Source organism: Arachis stenosperma, chromosome 7, assembly GCF_014773155.1.
Source record: "Arachis stenosperma cultivar V10309 chromosome 7, arast.V10309.gnm1.PFL2, whole genome shotgun sequence".
NCBI classification, from domain to species: Eukaryota; Viridiplantae; Streptophyta; class Magnoliopsida; order Fabales; family Fabaceae; genus Arachis; species Arachis stenosperma.
In genome coordinates, this window is record NC_080383.1 from 42,368,475 (window position 1) to 42,376,232 (window position 7,758).

Sequence of the window (7,758 nt, forward strand, 5' to 3'; positions counted from 1 at the left end):
CATTCTTTCAAGAGCCAATAATTTTAACATTCTTAAAACAACAAATTCAAAAGACATATGCACTGTTCAAGCATTCATTCAGAAAACAAAAAGTATTGTCACCACATCAAACTAATTCAACTAGTTTAAAAGATGAATTCGAAATCCTGTACTTCTTGTTCTTTTGTGATTAAAGCATTTTTCATTTAAGAGAGGTGATGGATTCATAGAACATTCATAGCTTTAAGACATGAACCTTAAATTTTATTAATCATGAATCAAGAACAAGACTCAAAAATAGATATAAGATAAGACTAATAGTAATAGAAAACAAAAAATTTAAATAGGCTCCTGATGAGCGGATAATTTGTATACTTTTTGGCATTGTTTTTAGTATATTTTTAGTATGATCTAGTTAGTTTTTAGTATATTTTTATTAGTTTTTAATTAAAATTACTTTTCTGGACTTTACTATGAGTTTGTGTGTTTTTCTGTGATTTCAGGTATTTTCTGGCTGAAATTGAGGGACCTGAGCAAAAATCTGATCCTGAGACCAAAAAGGACTGCAGATGCTGTTGGATTCTGAACTCCCTGCATTCGAAGCGGATTTTCTGGAGCTACAGAAGCCCAATTGGCGCGCTCTCAACGGCGTTGGAAAGTAGACATCCTGGGCTTTCCAGCAATATATAATAGTCCATACTTTGCCCAAGATTTGATGGCCCAAACCGGCGTTCAAAGTCACCTCAAGAAATCCCAGCGTTAAACGCTGGAACTGGCACCCAAATGGGAGTTAAACGCCCAAACTGGCACCAAAGCTGGCGTTTAACTCCAAGAAGAGTCTCTACACGAAATTGCTTCATTGCTCAGCCCAAGCACACACCAAGTGGGCCCGGAAGAGGATTTTTATGTCATTTACTCATTTCTGTACACCCTAGGCTACTAGTTTCTTATAAGTAGGACCTTTTACTATTGTATAGAAATCTTTTGGATCACTTTCAGATCTCTAGATCATCTTTGAACATTCTAGTTCTTAGATCATTGGGAGGCTGGCCATTCGGCCATGCCTAGACCTTATGCTTATGTATTTTCAACGGTGGAGTTTCTACACACCATAGATTAAGGTGTGGAGCTCTGCTGTACCTCGAGTATTAATGCAATTACTATTGTTCTTCCATTCAATTCCGCTTGTTCTTTTACCAAGATATCACTTGTTCTTCAACATGATGAAGGTGATGATTGACATCCATCACCATTCTCACCCATGAACAAGGTGACTGACAACCATTCTTGTTCTACAAGCATCTGAGGCTTAGTGAATATCTCTTGGATTCCTGATTGCACGATGCATGGTTGATCGCCTGACAACGGTGCTCGCTGACAAACGAGCCAGCCATTCCGTGAGATCAGAGTCTTCGTGGTATAGGCAAGAACTGATGGCAGCATTCAAGAGAATCCGGAAGGTCTAACCTTGTCTGTGGTATTCTGAGTAGGATTCAATGATTGAATGACTGTGACGTGCTTCAAACCTGCAACCTATTGGGCGTTAGTGACAGACGCAAAAGAGTTATTCTATTCCGGTAGGGGAGGGAACCAAACCGGTGATTGGCAGCACTGTGACAGAGTGTGTGCATTAGCTTTCACTGCGAGGATGGGAGGTAGCTGCTGACAACAGTGAGACCCTATACGAGCTTGCCATGGAAAGGAGTAAGAAGGATTGGATGAAGACAGTATGAAAGCAGAGAGACAGAAGGGAAGGCATCTTCATGCGCTTATCTGAAGTTCCTACCAATGAATTACATAAGTATCACTATCTTTATCTTTATATTATTTTCGTTCATCATCATATACAATTGAGTTTGCCTGACTAAGATTTACAAGATGACCATAGCTTGCTTCAATACTAACAATCTCCGTGGGATCGACCCTTACTCACGTAAGGTTTATTACTTGGACGACCCAGTGCACTTGCTGGTTAGTTGTGCGAAGTTGTGTAATGCCATGGTATTGAGCGCACCAAGTTTTTGGAGCCATTACCAGGGATTATGAGAGTTGTGAAAAAGTATAGTTCACAATTTCGCGCACCAGCTCCTAATGATAGAGGTTATCACAGAGTTAGGACTCAACAACCTTGATTTTGAGAAGTGGATGCTCCCTCAACTTGAGGGGAGAGCTTTTGGCGTTTCAACTCTTGAAGTTCACGCCGCTGCTTCTCTTGATAGTGACCTCAGAATGGTTGCTAGTGGGCAATATGGAACGCCCAATAAAGTCTAGCCAGCCTCTTGCAATTGGTTTGAGGTCTCCCCTCTTGAGTTGGTTTGGGACACCTCTTGAATTGGTTATCCACTTAGTTCCAGGGAGGCAAATGTCCTCTAGAACTTGATCCAACCCCTTATCTGCTCTCACCATTCTCCTATTAAAGGATTCAGGATCATCTTGCAGTTGAGGCAATTTGAAGACCTCTCTTATTTTGTCCAGATGGAAGTAAATAACTTTCCCTCTGACCATGGTTCTGTAAGTATGGAAAGCAGTTCCAGTCATTCTCTGCTTATCTGTCAGCCACAGATTTGAGTAGAATTCCTGAACCATATTTCTTCCAACCTTTATCTCAGGATTGGTTAGAACTTCCCATCCTCTGTTTCGAATTTGCTCTTGGATCCCCGGATATTCATCTTCTTTTAGATCGAATTTGACTTCCGGGATCACTGACCTCAGACCCATATTTTGTGATAATGGTCTTCATGTTCTTTGGTTAAGAACTTCTCTTGATTCCAAAGACTCTTTGGATTATTCTCTTTCTTGCCTCTTAAATTGGTTGTTTCCTTTAGGAGCCATGATCTTGATGAATCTTGGCTTAGTGATCACAGAAAAGCACACCAAACTTAGAGGTTTGCTTGCCCTCAAGCAAAAGAAAGGAAAGAGGGGAGAGAGGAGGAGAGCAAATTCGAATGGTGGGGAAAAAGGGGTGGCCGAACATGTATTTATAAGGGAGGGGGAGAGATTTCGAAAATTTTGAAGGAGATTTGAGAAGATATAGAAAGAATTTGAGAAATATTTGAGTTTTTTTGAAGAAGATTTGGAAAGGATTTGAGAGAGATTTGAAGAATGATTTTAATTTTTGAAAATTTGAAGGTGAATGATGAAAATTTGAAATGTGTTTATGTAGAAAATTATGGATCAAAAAGGGAAAGTTTGAAAAAATTTCGTTTAACGCCCAATTGTTGGCCATTGTGGGCGTTTAACGCCCAGCCAGGTACCCTGGCTGGCGTTAAACGCCAGAATTCCCTTCATCACTGGGCGTTTTGCTAAACGCCCAGGATGCTGTACACCTGGCGTTAAACGCCCAGAATGGTGCCCATTCTGGCATTTAACGCCCAAATGGCACCTTTACTGGCGTTAAACGCCCAGAATGGTGCCCATTCTGGCGTTTAACGCCCAAAGTACCCTTACTGGCGTTTTTTGCCAGCAGCTCTTTTTCTCTGCTTTTGTACTGAATCCTTCTGTAACTCTGTGAATTCCTTCAATTTTGATATTTGCCCTTGAGAATATGGATTGAACCTTGATTAAACAAAACAGATAACCTGCTAATCACTGGGTTGCCTCCCAGCAAGCGCTTCTTATTGTCTTTAGCTGGACCTTCACTGAGAATCACTCAAGTCTCAGTTTTGAGCATTCTTGCTCAAAATTGCTTTCAAGATAATGCTTGATCCTCTGTCCATAACAAGAACTTCTTGTCAGAATCAGTATCCTGAAGCTCAAACATCCATATGGTGATCCTGTAATCACATACGGACCCCTCCAGTGGGATTTAAGTTTTCCTGGGAACAATCTGAGCCTAGAGTTGAAGAGCAGAACTTTTTGTCCTGGCTCAAAGACTGGATGACAACTTCTTGTCATGCCACTTCTTTGCCTTTTCTTATAAATTTTAGCATTTTCAAAGGCACTGAGTCTAAATTCATCTAGCTCATTTAGCTGGAGCAATCTTTTTTCACCAGCTAACTTAGCATCCATGTTTAGAAATCTGGTTGCCCAGTAGGCTTTATGTTCCAGTTCCACGGGTAGATGACAGGCCTTGCTATACACAAGTTGGTATGGAGAGGTTCCTATTGGAGTCTTGAATGCTGTTCTGTATGCCCACAGAGCATCATCCAATCTCTTTGCCCAATCCTTTCTACGGGCAATTACAGTCCGTTCTAGGATTCTTTTTAGCTCTCTGTTAGAGACTTCAGCTTGCCCATTTGTCTGTGGATGATACGGGGTTGCCACTTTGTGGCTAATTCCATATCGGACCATAGCAGAGTAGAGCTGTTTATTGCAGAAATGAGTACCACCATCACTGATTAGTACTCTGGGAACACCAAACCTGCTGAAGATGTGTTTCTGGAGGAATTTCAGCATGGTCTTAGTATCATTAGTGGGTGTAGCAATTGCTTCTACCCATTTAGATACATAGTCCACTGCCACCAGAATATAAGTGTTTGAGTATGATGGTGGGAATGGACCCATAAAGTCAATTCCCCATACATCAAACAATTCAATCTCTAGGATCCCTTGTTGAGGTATGGCGTATCCATGAGGCAGGTTACCAGCTCTTTGGCAACTGTCACAGTTACGCACAAACTCCCGGGCATCTCTATAGAGAGTAGGCCAGTAAAAGCCACATTGGAGGACCTTAGTGGCTGTTCGCTCACTTCCGAAATGTCCCCCATACTGTGATCCATGGCAATGCCACAGGATCCTTTGTGCTTCTTCTCTGGGTACACATCTGCGGATCATTCCGTCAGCACATCTCTTAAAGAGATATGGCTCATCCCATAGGTAGTACTTGGCATTTGAAATTAATTTTTTTCTTTGCACCCTGCTGTACTCCTGTGGTATGAACCTCACAACTTTATAATTTGCAATATCTGCAAACCATAGAGCTTCCTGAATGGCAAAGAGTTACTCATCTGGGAAAGTCTCAGAGATCTCAGTAGAAGGGAGGGACGCCCCAGCTACTGGTTCAATTCGGGACAGATGATCAGCTACTTGGTTCTCTGTCCCTTTTCTGTTTCTTATTTCCATATCAAACTCTTGCAGAAGCAACGCCCATCTTATAAGCCTGGGTTTTGAATCCTGCTTTGTGAGTAAGTACTTAAGAGCAGCATGGTCAGTGTACACAATCACCTTTGATCCCACTAGATAGGATCTAAACTTGTCAATGGCATAGACCACTACAAGTAACTCTTTTTCTGTGGTTGTGTAATTCTTCTATGCATCATTTAGAACACGACTGGTATAATAAATGATGTGCAGAAGCTTGTTATGCCTCTGTCCCAACACTGCACCAATGGCATGGTCACTGGCATCACACATTAGTTCGAATGGCAATGTCCAGTCTGGTGCAGAGATGACTGGTGCTGTGACCAGCTTGGCTTTCAAGGTCTCAAATGCCTGCAGACACTGTGTGTCAAACACAAATGGTGTGTCAGCAGCTAGCAGGTTGCTCAAAGGTTTTGCAATTTTTGAAAAATCCTTTATAAACCTCCTGTAGAATCCTGCATGCCCCAGAAAGCTTCTGATTGCCTTAACATTGGCAGGTGGTGGTAATTTTTCAATTACCTCTACCTTTGCCTTATCCACCTCTATTCCCTTGCTTGAAATTTTGTGCCCAAGGACAATTCCTTCAGTCACCATAAAGTGAAATTTCTCCCGGTTTAAAACCAGGTTAGTCTCTTGGCACCTTTTCAGGACAAGTGCTAGGTGGTTAAGACAGGAGCTGAATGAGTCTCCATATACTGAGAAGTCATCCATGAAGACTTCCAGGAATTTCTCCACCATATCAGAGAAGATGGATAGCATGCATCTCTAAAAGGTTGTAGGAGCATTACACAGACCAAAAGGCATCCTCCTATAGGCAAACACGCCAGAAGGGCAAGTAAATGCTGTTTTCTCTTGGTCTTGAGGATCTACTGCAATTTGGTTGAAACCTGAATAGCCATCCAAAAAGCAGTAATAATCATGACCAGCTAGTCTTTCTAGCATTTGGTCTATGAATGGTAAAGGGAAATGATCCTTTCTGGTGGCTGTATTGAGCCTTCTGTAGTCAATACACATACGCCACCCTGTGACTGTTCTTGTAGGAACCAGTTCATTTTTTTCATTATGAACTACTGTCATGCCTCCCTTCTTGGGGACAACTTCGACAGGGCTCACCCAGGGGCTATCAGAAATAGGATAAATAATCCCAGCCTCTAGTAATTTAGTGACCTCTTTCTGCACTACCTCCTTCATGGCTGGATTTAGCCGTCTTTGTGGTTGGACCACTGGTTTGGCATTATCCTCCAATAGGATCTTGTGCATGCATCTTGCTGGGCTAATGCGCTTAAGATCACTTATGGACCACCCAAGAGCTGTCTTGTGTGTCTTTAGCACTTGAATCAGTACTTCCTCTTCCTGTGGATTTAAAGCAGAGTTTATGATTACAGGAAAGGTATCACCTTCTCCCAGAAATGCATATTTCAGGGATGGTGGTAATGGTTTGAGCTCGGGTTTGGGAGTTTTCTCCTCTTCCTGAGGGAATTTCAGAGGTTCTATTATTCTATCTGATTCCTCCAAATCAGGCTGAACATCTTTAAAGATGTTCTCTAGCTCTGATTCGAGACTCTCAGTCATATTGATCTCTTCCACCAAAGAGTCAATAATGTCAGCGCCCATACAGTCATTTGATGTGTTTGGATGCTGCATAGCTTTTATAGCATTCAACTTGAACTCATCCTCATTAACTCTCAGGGTTACTTCCCCTTTTTGTACATCAATGAGAGTTCGTCCAGTTGCTAGGAAAGGTCTTCCTAAAATGAGAGTTGCACTCTTGTGCTCCTCCATTTCCAGTACTACAAAGTCAGTTGGAAAGGCGAATGGCCCAACCTTGACAATCATGTCCTCAATTATGCCTGATGGATATTTAATGGAGCCATCAGCAAGTTGGAGGCATATCCGGGTTGGTTTGACTTCTTCAGTCAACCCAAGCTTTCGGATAGTGGATGCAGGTATTAGATTGATGCTTGCTCCATGGTCACACAGGGCTGTCTTGGTGCAAGCACCTTCTAATGTGCATGGTATCATAAAGCTTCCTGGATCTTGAAGCTTTTCTGGTAAGCTTTTCAGAATGACTGCACTGCATTCTTCAGTGAGAAATACTTTTTCAGTTTCTCTCCAATCCTTCTTATGACTTAAGATCTCTTTCATGAACTTAGCATAAGAAGGTATTTGCTCAAGTGCCTCTGCAAACGGAATCTTTATTTCAAGAGTTCTTATGTAGTCTGCAAAGCGGGCAAATTGCTTATCCTGCTCCGCTTGGCGGAGTTTTTGAGGATAAGCAATCTTGCCTTTATATTCTTCAACTTTAGTTGCTGCAGGTTTATTCCTTACAGAAGTGGTTGGAGAAGCCTTTTTAGAGGGGTTACTATCAGCACTCTCAGGTGTCTGGTTCCCCATTGGCGTTTGAACGCCAGGATTAGGTGGAAAATGGGCGTTTAACGCCAACTTTTCCCCCTTTTCTGGCATTTGAACGCCAGAACTGGGTTGGAAATGGGCGTTTAACGCCAGCTTCCCCCCTTTTCTGGCGTTTGAACGCCAAGAGTATTCCTCTCTGGGCTCTTACTGTCCTCAGAGGGATTTTGGATAGTGGTTTGGCTATCCTCTGTCAATTATTCCTTTATTGGCTTTTTGCTACTTTGAGCAGTGTTATTCAATGTCTTCCCATTCCTCAGTTGAACTGCTTGGCATTCTTCTGTTATCTGT